Raw genomic sequence first — 13539 nt, forward strand, 5'->3', positions numbered from 1 at the left:
ATATTAGGGCGGGACCTTATCGAGTGGGGCCCGCGTTAACACTACACAGACAGTCCTGTGATTGGTCAGTTGGCGAGGTGCTGATCCGTAAGAGTTTAAAAATAATTTAGATAAGTGCAATACTTTACAAGACAAACAAAAACAAAATTGATTTCCCGAGGCGGAAATGCCAGAGTAACACATGAGTGTTGAATGTTGTAAGAGACAGGGGATTAAGAAGCAGACTGACGTAAAACAGCACAACAAGGCCAGGGGTCACTTAGCCGTCTCATGAACCCGGATTTACCAGAAAACCGTCACGGAAAAAGCGTGAAGGAGTGCAAGCAACCGCAATGGAAAGACGAAAATGGGCTGCAGGTTTATGGGTATTAAAATTCCTCGTTCTGATGGCATTCACTCTCGCATGATAGTGTCTTGATTAATTCACTTCCTTTTACCGGATTTAGGCTGTCAAAAACGACAAACAAACGATAGTTGTTTAATGGATTTAGGCACGTATTTAAGGACAGTTATTTGAACTCAATAGATGCATGATGGCGATCATGGTGTAACAATGATAATGACATGGGATTAAACAGCGGGAAAAACGGAAAGCAGGATATTTCATTGTGCACTGCAAAATGTCATATTCACCAGAGATTCCCAGCTTTAACTCAATAGTGCTCAGACTCATTTGCCATTGCACTATTACATTGTTCAGGGTAACATTGCTCTGGAAGCTTTCTGGATGTTTCTGGGCTTTATGGCAAGCTCGCTCGACCTGTTTTAAAAACCAGGTAGGCTAACAATTCGGTAAGTATACAAACATGGCATCGATCCCTGGAATGAAGCTCCACGGTGGAATTTGGCCAATTTTACAAACTCAATGTAAGCCGGATTGTGGTCAGTTGTGTTGCAATTTCTTTCAGGAAAATAACGGCAGACAAACTCTCGACAGGTATTAAATTTACGAGCTTTCGACAATTCTCAATAATTGACTTTTCCTCGTGGAAAGATGCGATGACAACACAGGTGGGCCCATGAGAGCCCTGTCACTGACAGACGTGACTCGACGAACCAAACACGGTGTGGTGTTACACTGTCGACCAATCGGCATACAGCGGAGTGTCACGTGTCCTTGTCAATCAAAATCAATGATGCTTGTCATACAAATTCTATCGAGTATCATTATTTCCATGTTGCACTATTTGTTGTCAAAATTTGGAAAACGATGGTTTAGATGTTTTCAGATGTACTGTTTTAGGTTTGCTGTAGGTAAACTTTGAGATCTCCCATGGAAAAAAGTTCAAAATTCATTTTCTCCTTATCTTTCTCCGACATTTTCTATAAATTTCTCAACAAGAATTTGGACATAATCTTAGACTTTACTCTTTCTTTCTCATTTCGTGGCTTCAGTAGCTGACTTTATGACGTGGAATTGTACAAAATGAAATCACCTTTCACAGACATTGCTTTAAATTGAATGTACAGTAGAGTACCGATTTCTCAAACCCTCGATATATTGAACCACTTGATAACTCGAACCAATAGTCGCTTCTCTTCTCTTGGTCGAACACTGTAATTCTATCCCCAATTTCTCGAACTACCCGATTTTCGTTTCCCTTGGAAGTTCGAAAAATCGGGAATCCACTATGCACTTCTCTCTAACTGTTGTAATTTTATGCTTTTCCGGGCATTGTTTGGAGGGTTATACGTCTCAACGTTTTTTAGATGAAGCAAACCAGGAGTTTTATTCAATGAATACACAATATGGCGATCCTCCAGAATGCAGCTTAATATTGTGAAAAGATCGTTCGTATTCGATTTTGAAAGCTCTAGGACACTTGAATCTCGACAAGGACACAACAAGGTTTGTAACTATTGTGTGTACCAATTTGTGCTGAAGCCAAGAGGTCAACACCGTTCGATACAATATATTCAAATGCAATCGTATCACATGAATTTGGACCGAGTTTCATTCTTCTTTGTATAAATTCACACTCTGATTCCCTAGTTCTAAAGTTTAAAGCGTTTCTTTGGCGAGAAAGACTCAAATATTAACTCATCATCGTTAGGCACCGAAAAGAACATTGCGGGTTGGTTTTTCTGCAGTGAGAAGACACTTCAGAGGGTCGCCATTTTCTCAGCCTAAACCGTGCGACATCGATTTTATTACAGTGTGTAAGGATTCAACTGTTCGAGAAAGCGAGATTTCTTTGTCGGAATTCCTTTTTTATTTGTATACACTTTTTGTTACTATTCAGTTTAGAATTTGGCATGGCGAGTATTTTGCTGATCACTGTCAGTAAAGCGAGGTGTCAAAATCATGTATGGACTTGCAAGCCGTGAGAAACGACATTCTTCATGGGAAAAATCACTGTTGCCTCTTTGGTAACGCCCCCGAATCTACACCGTCTGGTATAACGGATTCCTCCACTAAAGTCCGTTAAATTGTACTTATTTCCCCTATACACATAAGATATTTCTGTTATATTTGATGTTATTTCCTCTCCAGTGAGATTTACTGGTATGTTGTGATAACTCTTTAGCCCTGAAAGCAGTATTGTTTGAAAATTTGCCAAAAGACAAAACTGTTCCCGTCAAGGGAGACAGTAAACGTACGATCAAAAAAGTTGTATTCTTTTAGTTTTCGTTCACTTGCCTTTCCGGAATTGCGAAACTTCGTTGCTATACAGTGTACAGTTAACCTGAGAAACATTTTCAAAGCATCCTTGTTCGGATTTGTAACTATTCGTATCATTCCGTAATGCGTAAAGGAATTTTGCTCTTTCACAATCTTCTGTTGCGTAAACGTAACACACGAATTCACTTTAATGCACTTATTTAAGCTAGTTTTAATCTGTAAGCTGTTAAAATTACTCCTCCGCTTGTCAAGAACAACAAGATGCTGTTCGCAGGCATTGAACCAACTTTTCCTCCGAGATGATGCGTTAGATCTATAAAAACTGATCTGATTTTTACCTAAATAACAGATGAACTAATGAAGCATTTAACCTTTCGTTCCCAGACGTGTACCTGAAGTCAGCTGTTTTGAGTTTTACCAGGACTAATCCTAAATTTTTACTCTGAGAGTATTCAATCCTGGTGTGTGACCATTCAAATGAAAGCTATTCAGCAATACATTAATGTCGTAATGTTTATTATGTTGTACAAGGTGGTTCGAACTTTTAAGTCTGGGGATGAAATCTTAGCGAGTGATCATTTAAATGAAAGCTATTGAGTGGTACTTTCATGTGGTGGTACATAACTGTTTATTATGCTGCACATGATGGTTCCAACTTTTAAGTCTGTGGATGAAACCCTAGTGTGTGACCATTCAAATGAAAGCTATTGATCAGTACTTTCATGTGGTGCTGCTTATTAAGCTGTACAAGGTGGGGATCAGTGAAACAACATCAGCCTATGACCCTTGTGATGAAGGTTATTGAGCATTATGTTCAGGATACCATCACGAACTTGCTGCTGTTTGTTATATAGTACAAGGTTTGATTAAAAAAATTCTCAAATCAAAACTTGAGAATTTTCTTTCATTTTATAGCAAGGCAGTTTTTTGGTGATAAAAGGGCTAAATCGAAAACATTTCTTTGGTACTCTAGAAATAGTGTTGAACAAAAATTGGAGGCTTAATAAATGGCGACTAGGGGTGGAAAGTTAGAGGAATTCCGAAAAACGTAAACAACTAGGAGTTTCAATTCAGCTTTGAATCGAAAGTGCGTCCAATCAGTCTATCGCTTACATAGTCATCTTTGATCAATCTTATATTAGAATCTCTCCACTCGCTCCAAAAGCACTATCTGATTGTTTTGCATGTTGAATGAGTCAGTGCTTGATGGTACATACTTTACAGTGATGGAGTCCGCCATTACTTGTTATAAACGCAGTGGAATGAGGATGCTTTGACGTTCATAACTGAGTCAATTTGTAAGGTCTTTAATTTATTCTTTCACTCTCAAGAGCTTGACCATAGAGCTCAAGTTTTGTTCCCAAAATGTTCGCAAACAAACAGCAACACTGACATGAAAGTGCTGCCCAAATTCTATCATTTCAATGGTCTTACACTAGAAGTTAATGGAGCCACAGTCATTGGTGTTGAAGCCACAATAGTTTACTTGAGCTTCGCCTATGGGGGTAAATGGGTTAAAATATAGTCAGGACAATACAACAAATGTTTTACTCTTCTAGGGTTAAACGCTATACTTCTATGTAGAGCCACAGTCATAGGTGTTGAAGCCACAATAGTTTACATGAGTTCTGCCTATGGGGGTAAACGGTTTAAATATATTCAGGACAATACAACAAATGTTTTACTCTTCTAGGATGAAACGCCATACTTCTTGAACTCCTTCCACAAGGTTAAAACGTAATTACAATATTTAGAGAGAAGAAGCCACGTCAGCCTTAGCTGGTTTTCTTGTGGGTCCTGTGTAGACGTGGAATTGGAATTTATAAACATAGGTTTTCAGGGGGGAGAAAACCTGGAAAACTGGAGAATCAGGAGAACAACTGTTGTAAGAAGGTAAGAACACACAGTAAATTCAATCCACGTATGGCTCAAGGCCCGGGCCACATTGGTGGGAGGCGAGCGCTCTCACCACTGCGCCATCCTGCTCCAAGTGTTCTCTACTCTTAGGAGAGCACACATACATTTCATTTTCACAAAACACTATTCAATGCAAGTCGTCAAGAGCACGCCTTGTTCTGATTATAAAATCAAATTTAAATATCTATTGTAGCTTTTTCACCCATTCAGAAGTTTTATAAAACGATTCTTGTTCGATTGGTGCATTTTAATATAATCTACATTTTAGTGCTCGCCTCTGTACAAGTCGCCATTTTGTTTTGGTCAAGAAGACATACCGGAAGTTACATAGTGTTCACTAGTGTTTGTCTGACCCATGTCATATTTATTCTCTAAAAAATAATTTGCAGTAGATTTATATTTCCAAAACTTCCATTTTCCTCAGGATTTTTGCAAGAACTGAATATGCGTCAACTGAAGAATTTACGACGGAATTGGGAACTGTTTTCTTTATGGAATGTTTAAGTACTATACACGTAGCTGAATCGCTCTTAAGTAACTTTGATATTTTACTAGCTGTTCGATGCAGTTTTCGTGGAGGTTAATCTTTTATCGGCGAAGTATGAACTGGAGCTAAGGAACTGAGATTTCAGGCTTGATTAATGATCAAAAGCAGGAGTCGTCTTAAATAGCTTTTCACTCCCGGCTATTCTTGAGTCGAACACTCACAAAAAAAAGCGAAATTTTATTTCAGTTCAAAATGTTGAGAAAATTGTTGGTAGTAAAAGAAAACATTACCGAGTAGTTTTAAAATGTTGGCACACGAGGGTTCATTTTGAACAGTATCATGAACAAAGTCACATGAGAGTACTGCTCAATAGCTTTCATCTGAATGGTCACACACTAGGGTTTCACCCACAGACTACGAAGTTGGAACAACCTTACACAGCCACAGGCTTCAAAGTTAGAGTCACCTTGTGCAGCTTAATAAATAGTGTCACATGAAAGTACTGCTCAGTAGCTTTCATCTGAATGGTCACACGCTAGGATTTCACCGACAGACTACAAAGTTAAAATAACCTTGCACAGCCACAGACTTCAAAGTTAGAACCACCTTGCACAGCATAATAAACAGTACCATATGAAAGTACTGGTCAATAGTTTTCACTTGAATGGTCATACACTACGATTTCATCCGCATAGATTTCTAAGTTAGAACTACCATGCATTACAACATGAACGTCCTGCTCAATAGCTTTCAATTGATAGGTCTAAAACTAGGGTTTTATTCACAGTACTAAGCGTTAATTGAAGCAAGATCTTCTGGTTTTTGTCTGTGCTATTCTCAATCAGGTGTGGTCATTACAGCGTAAAGTTCAGATGAAAGCTAAACTATCGTTTGTAATGTACAGAATCCCGACAATCTTTCGTCCCCCAGCTTGCTCACCAATGGGGTACAGTTTTCCCTGATAACTATTCAAATACTTTACTCTTCAATGAAGAAATTGACAATTCATAGAGAAGGAAATTACAATTTTTAAGTACAAGTGACACATACCGGGCAAGCGGATGTTCTTTGACATAAATCCTACACAAGTAACAGAAACAGTATAATACAAGGCCAAGTGAGAGAAGTGTCAGAACCACACCCACCCATGCACTCCAGTCGTGTTTGTGTGACCTTATCCTCTTACTTCCGATTTAAAAACGTTTAAGAAATGTAAATACTGAAAAAGTAAACAGTGTTGCATGAAGATACTGTTCAATAGCTTTTACTTGAATGGTCACACACTAGGGTTTCATCCACAGACTTAAAAGTTAGAACCACCTTGTACAGCACAATAAACAGTGTCCGATGAAAGTTCTGCACGATTGCTTCAATTTGAATGGTCACACACTATGGTTTCATCCAGAAGATTTAAAAGTTACAAGAACCACTTTGCACAGCATAATAAACAGAAGCCTTCGACCAAACTCTCTCTTTCCTTCCGCCCGCTTACTTCAAGAGAACTTGCTCGCGGCTAACTGTAAACAGCAACATGGTGGACTCAGTTGAATGACAAGTAAGCAGAACTGTATATTCTCAAACGCAAATCAGAGAATATTAGGATTGTGGGAGAGAAAGATTTTATTCATTAAAAATGTTTCTTTATCAGGAGAGAGGTATTTGGTTAATCTCATATTTAACCATCCTCTACTAGACACAGTGTATTCTTGGTACATTAAAAATTGCGAGACAGTATCGCATTACTGACATAACTATCGCTAATCCCACTCGTCCGGATTTCAAGTGCAGATTAGAACGTGTCTTTGTACACTTATTCAATCGAATCATAACCAGATTTGATAAGTGACCTTTAAAATCTTATCCTCATTTCTTCAGGGTTCAAGCGCTCTTCAAAGCAAAACACCCTCTCACGAAAGAGTGTGTGTCGAAAACGCTTTTTGGAAATCGTGTCAAAAAACGACATGGACTCAAATTGGGGTGCGTAATGCCACAGGGTGGCATTAAACCGCTTTCCCACATCCACAACGCTCGTGGTTTTAGTTATCTCTGTTTATTCGTGCTGGGAAGTTTATTCAGCTCCAGACAGAGTTGGATTGTTTTGGTTAAAAACAGACATCAACCGGATGTGGCTTTCAAAATGTCTCTTCGTTCCACGGAACGCACAAGGGTTTAATAACCCCTTTTAACTCAGAGATATACGTTACAAGTACCCTTGTCAGTCTCTCGTGAGTTGCGTTCCCAATTATATACTGGAATGTGTAATTACCTGAAACGAAATAACTTCATTTCAAGGGATTTTTTATTATCTACTGTCTTAGCTTACTTAGCTGACCAGTTTATCAAGCTTATAGCACTATTGTAGTTGGGGATCACAAGACCTAAGGTTCATTCTTTTTCTCATACTTCGACAATTAGTGGAAGGTAAACTTTTAATTCCATAACAGGATCAGATGCTATCGCCGACGAAGCGGAAATTACAATCTGCAAATAACAACAAGTATGAAGTATCTTGAAATTTTAGGATTTATTAAACCAAACGTCGGAATTCAAGATTTGCCCAAACTAAATCACGACTTGGGCGAGAGTTAAAAACATTTTTAGAACTAGTTCGTCACAATTCCTCTTCTGCAACTTTGGTCGGTAAACTTGTTTTGGCAAATTATCGAGCAGTGACTCGATGAGACCCAGATAAACATCCAAAAAGAGCTATTTTTGTTTTATGTAAATGGAGGGTTTAACCTATAGTCCTCATTGGTGACAAGGAAAATTGTTTTGTTAGTTTTGCGTCCAAGTTTATTTACATTTTACACAACAGAGCAGAAGGCCTATTGTTATTGCCAGAACGTGTGTGAAAATTGCGCAAAGAGTTGCAAGTTCGCTAATGAGCTCAAACACAGGTTTCAACTTGATGAAAATTTGCAGAAACACAATAGTTAGCAGGATCCAAATAATGCCTCTACAATGATAAACAATTTAGGGATGAACAGATGAAAAACTGTTGCAAGTTTCATGAAATGATGAAGTGGCCGAAGCGAGATGGGAGTGCTGTAAACTGCATGGTCTGTAAACTCAAGCAAACACCAGAGTAAAACAAATCCCACAAAACTGGTTAAGTTGACTATGAAATAAGAAAATGAAATTCAGGGAACTACGCAGGGAAATTATTCTCAGGCATACAAGCAAAATACAAGATCAAAAAAAGACAAGTCATGAGGTGAACTTATGTGTTCTCAACTCAAGCATAAAATCTATAAATTCAGACCAGCCCATGCATGCATACAGACAGGACCCTCGGACACAGTTGAATCGCAAACACAGAAGATCAATTCCCTCAAAAGACTAGCGAGCTACCTACCAGTATTCATAAAAATTAACACTTTGTGGATCTAATTGAACTTTTGCGTCTTTCTATCAAACCCTAGTGCGTGACCATTCAAATGAAAGATTTTGAGCAGTACAAGATTGTTCTAATTTTTTATATCCGTGGGTGAAACCCTAGTGTGTGACCATTCAAATGAAAGCTATTGAGCAGTACTTTCAAGTGGCACTGTTTACTATGCTGTACAAAGTGGTTCGAACTTTTAAGTCTGTCCATTTAAATGAAAGCTACTGAGCAGTAATTTGATGCGGTACTTTTTATTATGGTTCTGACTTTCCAAGTCTGTGGATGAAACTCTAGTGTGTAACCGTTCAAATGAAAGCTATTGGGCAGTACTTTGACTGATGTGGCACTGTTTATTATGCTGTCCAAAGTGTTTCAAAATTATAAGTCTGTGGATTAAACCCTAGTGTGTGACCATTCAAATGAAAGCTATTGAACAGTTCTCTCATGTGGTACTGTTTATTATACTGTACAAAAGTGGTTCTAATTTTTAAGTCTGTGGATTAAACCCTGGTGTGTGACCGTTCAAATGAAAGCTATTGAGCAGTACTTTCATGTGCTACATTACACTGTGCAAAGTGGTTCTAAGTTGAAAAACTTTTGGTAGGCTAACACGACCATAATGGAACGACCCATGAAAACAAAACAGCTGTATAAAGAAATCGTATCGACTTGATGGCCTTTTCTTTTAACACAACCAAAACTGTTTGCTGCTGTTTGAAAAACAAACTTTAGCTTTTGTGTGAGCGATAATAAGAAAATTGAATTGATTTCCAGAGGGTAGCAATATCGGTGTGATATGTCACACTACGGTGCTAATGTACCGCAACCCGATGCATACACTTTAGAAACATAGTGTTAGATTAAATTAACAAGCCTTTTGAATAAACTAAAATTCCAACAAGTGTACACTGCTGAGAAATGTTGGAATCAAAAGTATCACGACTGATAATTTCGAAACTGTGCACAGCTAGACATTTCATCACTGACTTTCTGTTACCAAATAAAGTGGTGCTCTGTTAATCCGACCACCAAATAGCCATGGCATGCAACAATCTGATCGTATTTGTAATCCTAGGGGTAGCCCTATTAACGGGGTTTTCAACTAAAGGAAATGACGGACTAAGTTATGCTGGGGAGAAAAGTAAGCGAACGTAATAAGGAAACGATCCTGAGTGAATAATTGGTCGTAAAGTAGGCTTTCACTGCCAACTATGCCGAAAATTCTCGGGGTTTTATTTGACGAGAAAATCCTCGTACTTTACAGCAACAGCAACGTGAAATGAGGAAATCCGGACATTTCATGAGACTCAAAATGCTCCTGGCTTAACTTTCTGTGGAACTCTGTGAATTTCCTTGTCCACGATAAAGATCGAGGGCGACTCTGCTAATAGGATACCTTGTCTAAGGCAAACAAAGCTCTTTTGATCAAATTAACAAAGCCAGTAACTGACGAAAACTCGACATTGTTTTCGGTTTCAGTTTAAACAGACTTCATCAGCCACGAAGCTGTACAAACTGAGAAATCGATTTGAGAAAAGACTCGTGTCGTACTGAGTGAACTAATTGTTCACAGCAATGATGATCAATTTTAAACTTTTTAATTTGTGATATTCCTCTTTTGGAAACAGTACTTCGAACATCTCTTGATGTCATCTTGATATCTAAAGATACCCTGTTACAAGAACTTCTGCTCTCTGCGGTGGTTTTACAAACATCACGTAGCGAGCCCATGATTTTGTATGCAGTCAATCAGTCAATGCTGTTGCCGTTGGAAACGTTGTTAAAGATAAACCTTTATTCATTTTCAATGAAAAAATCTAACAATCTAATCACCCATTTTAAGCTGAAATGAAACGTCAGAAAGATCAATGCTCCGTGAAAAAAGGTGCTATCTATCTCGTTTCCATTGACAACAGAAATTATCGCATGTGGGTGACATTTTTATTTTTGATGACAAGTATTCAATGCTTTGTTTATTTATCGAGAGAAATCTTTTCTTTCTCCACGCCATGTTTAAACATGTCGTAGGTGGGAAAGAAAATATTATGATATTGTTTCGTGTGATATCTGTGATGGTTTAATCGGAAACAGAAGTGAAAGCATGAAATTGCCTTTTGAAACCTAATTCATTGTAGATGAACACAGAGATCAACAAGCGAAGGCTGCGGAACTTCAGTCTCATAACTGAGATAAAGGTGTTAAACAAACAATCTAAAACATGCTGGTGTAATAAAAAGTTATCACGATGTCATCAAAAAAAAACTGAACAAAATTTTCAAAATAGATTCGTGAGTAACCGCGACAGGTAACTTCGGCTCAAAAGGTGTGTTATTTTGCTAAACAAAATGGAGATCGATATAACATGAAACTTCGCTCGTCAACTTCTTTATCTTGTTAAGTCTGGAGAGAATAACAATATTATTCATACAAGGAACAAAGTTTGATCAACGTTGACAAGTTTTCTTCCCTTCATCTCTATCTCCATTAAAATCACGTGATAAGCCTCTTGTTGTAAAGTCCCACCCTCTCTTTCGTCGGTCCACAAAGAATTGATCTTCCGTTGAAAAATCACAGTTATAAGAGAGGCCACTCGCGATCATAGAGTGCGAAAATGGATACACTCGAGTCCAACTTCACTTTATTATGAACTCCGCTTGAAGAATAATAAATCAACATCTCTACTCTATTGTTTTCTCGGGTCGCGGGCGTACGTGCATAAAAACCACCGAGTTTGTTACGCATCAGTTGGGCTGCATAAAAAAAAACTAATGTTTGCTCCCCCACGTTTCGTTCCTACTAACGTGGAACGATGTCTTTTGGTGTAGAATAGTTTTGGTTGAAAAAAAAAAGCCACTTGTATCACCGCAGAAATATCATTTTATTTCTTCCTATTTTATCGCGGAGCTGCTGTAGGTTAAAATTAATTTTACAACGAAATAAAAACAATGCCACATACAAATTTCTTTTCTTTAGAAAATTAGGTGAAGGCAATAACAAGAAGAATGGAAAAGACATTTTAAGAAAAACCTGCAAGGTTTACAACTAGAAAACAACCGTTTGGCTTTTCTGCTCTGTGTATTTTTCGCGTTAGGGACATAAAAAGGTTTGGCAGTTTGTCGTTTTAGTCTTTGCTTTAAAAATTATGATGCTATTGCAATGGTTTTTATTGGCGGTTAAATTTACGGGTTATATTGATCTAACATATGGAGGAAATATGACTTTTTGTTTCATTTTCCAAACGTGCTAATGAAATCTCTTTTTTTCAGCAGACAGCACCTAACAAGCCTTCAAATTTTACAATTTACAATTTTTATCGCATACACACAAAATTGAAATTGAATTAATTTCAACCTTGTGTAAACTGTGTTATTAAGGAAATGCGAAGATAAATTTCGGAAACGTCAGCTCAAGTTTATACAAAATTTCGATCGTAACAGACAGTAGAAGTTTGGTAGACTTCCTTGTGTTTGGTTTGTACAAAGCACCTTCGCGCGTCTGAAACACGATATCACTAATTACAATTTTCTGTTTTAAAAATAACTTACGTAAGTTTCAAAAAAATTCTACAATAACTGACTCTGCAATAACCAATGAATTTCCATTTCAAGAAATTCGCAGCCGCACCTGAGACGACAAAGATAAAAGAAACAGAAACTAGAGTCAACACCACGGTCACAGTAAACGGCCATTTTTAATTAAAGTTAGTGTTATTAAACTATTGTTGGTCACACAAAGCTGCTCCAATAAACAAACACTAGCTGTTCTATCCCTTTTGTAACCGAGAACCACTCAATCATATAACAACTCTATTTTCCCGCCACAAAATTAGTTCTCGATATCAGAGATCAATCAATCCAGAACTTAGAGGTGTTTTGATTTCGCGAAAAATTAAAAATTTCAAGTGGAGTTCTTTAAGAATATGGTTTTGAACGTGCAAGCGAGCCTGTTTGATCAGTCATTTCCTAACCTTTATTTAGCCAATAACTTTGAAATGTCACTACCTTCTGACACAAAATCACAGATAATGATGGTTTTTTAATTCTGTGTTGACAGCCATAGAGGAAAAGGAAAGTATTCACAAAACTACCGTTGCCAATTGTCCGAAAATACACCGTTTCCCTTTGAATGAAAGGAAATTGTGTCCAAAATAGGTTTATGATCGCGAATTTCCCACCCAGGAGTATGCAGCCGTCGAAGACGGAAATTTGCTTCCGTTGTCAGCAATATAGCAATATTTTCAATTAAACTTGTGTGTGGCTCGGATCCAAAGCGTCATCTTTTCTGTGTTAAAGTGCGAAGCGCTAATTAAATGTAAAAATAAAATGTATAGAGGCGAAATCTGTTGGCGAGACTAATTCTATGTAGCAATGAAATCACACTTCTCGGCAAACTTCCTGCGTCGCTCGCAATGTAGGAAATATAAAGTCTAAATAAAAACCCTTTATTGCCTTCATAGTCAATACAAGTAATCCTTAAACAAGCAACGATAAAACCCTCGGTCCTACGTGTATGCAGGCGTAACAAAGTAAACTTTGTTTTTTCACTGAACTGAGAAATATGAATCAGTCTTCCTGTTTTCGATCGAACCACCAATATCGATGTTCGAAAAATTTCCCAGGCTAGAAAACCAAGGCTGCGAGTTTTACTTAATTAAAATTTCGCAACGGCTTGTACCGGCTAATAAACTGTAACAATCAGAGCTTTGAAAAGAAAGTCTTGAAAAGAGGTTTTTTCAATTTTTGGTCTATGTCCAAGTTAGGTTTTTCTACCACATCCTTTGTTAAATCAATCTTTTATTTATGTCCAGATGAAAGGTGATAAAATTTTTTTTCTTTCTTAACAGGTCCAAGTCTCTTTAACAAATTTCTGAAATAGTAACTTATCGACGAATCTGGCTAAAACGCTCGACACAGGTAGTTTCCACAATTCTATTTTAAATTTTTTCATTTACGCCTGCAACGGAGTAAAAATTTTTCTTACTTTGCGTGGGATAAATTCGTCCAAGCAAACAAAGCTAACTTAACTTAAAAAAAAATGTCCGAAGATAGCTAACCCTTTTTATCAACAGTTCCATAAAAACAACAGTCTGACCTTGATATTTGGAGGTCTTCAAGGGGGTGACTTCAT

The sequence above is a fragment of the Orbicella faveolata genome, unplaced genomic scaffold (genome assembly GCF_042242905.1).
Source record: "Orbicella faveolata isolate gen_17 unplaced genomic scaffold, um_ofav_v1 contig_15, whole genome shotgun sequence".
NCBI lineage: Eukaryota > Metazoa > Cnidaria > Anthozoa > Scleractinia > Merulinidae > Orbicella > Orbicella faveolata.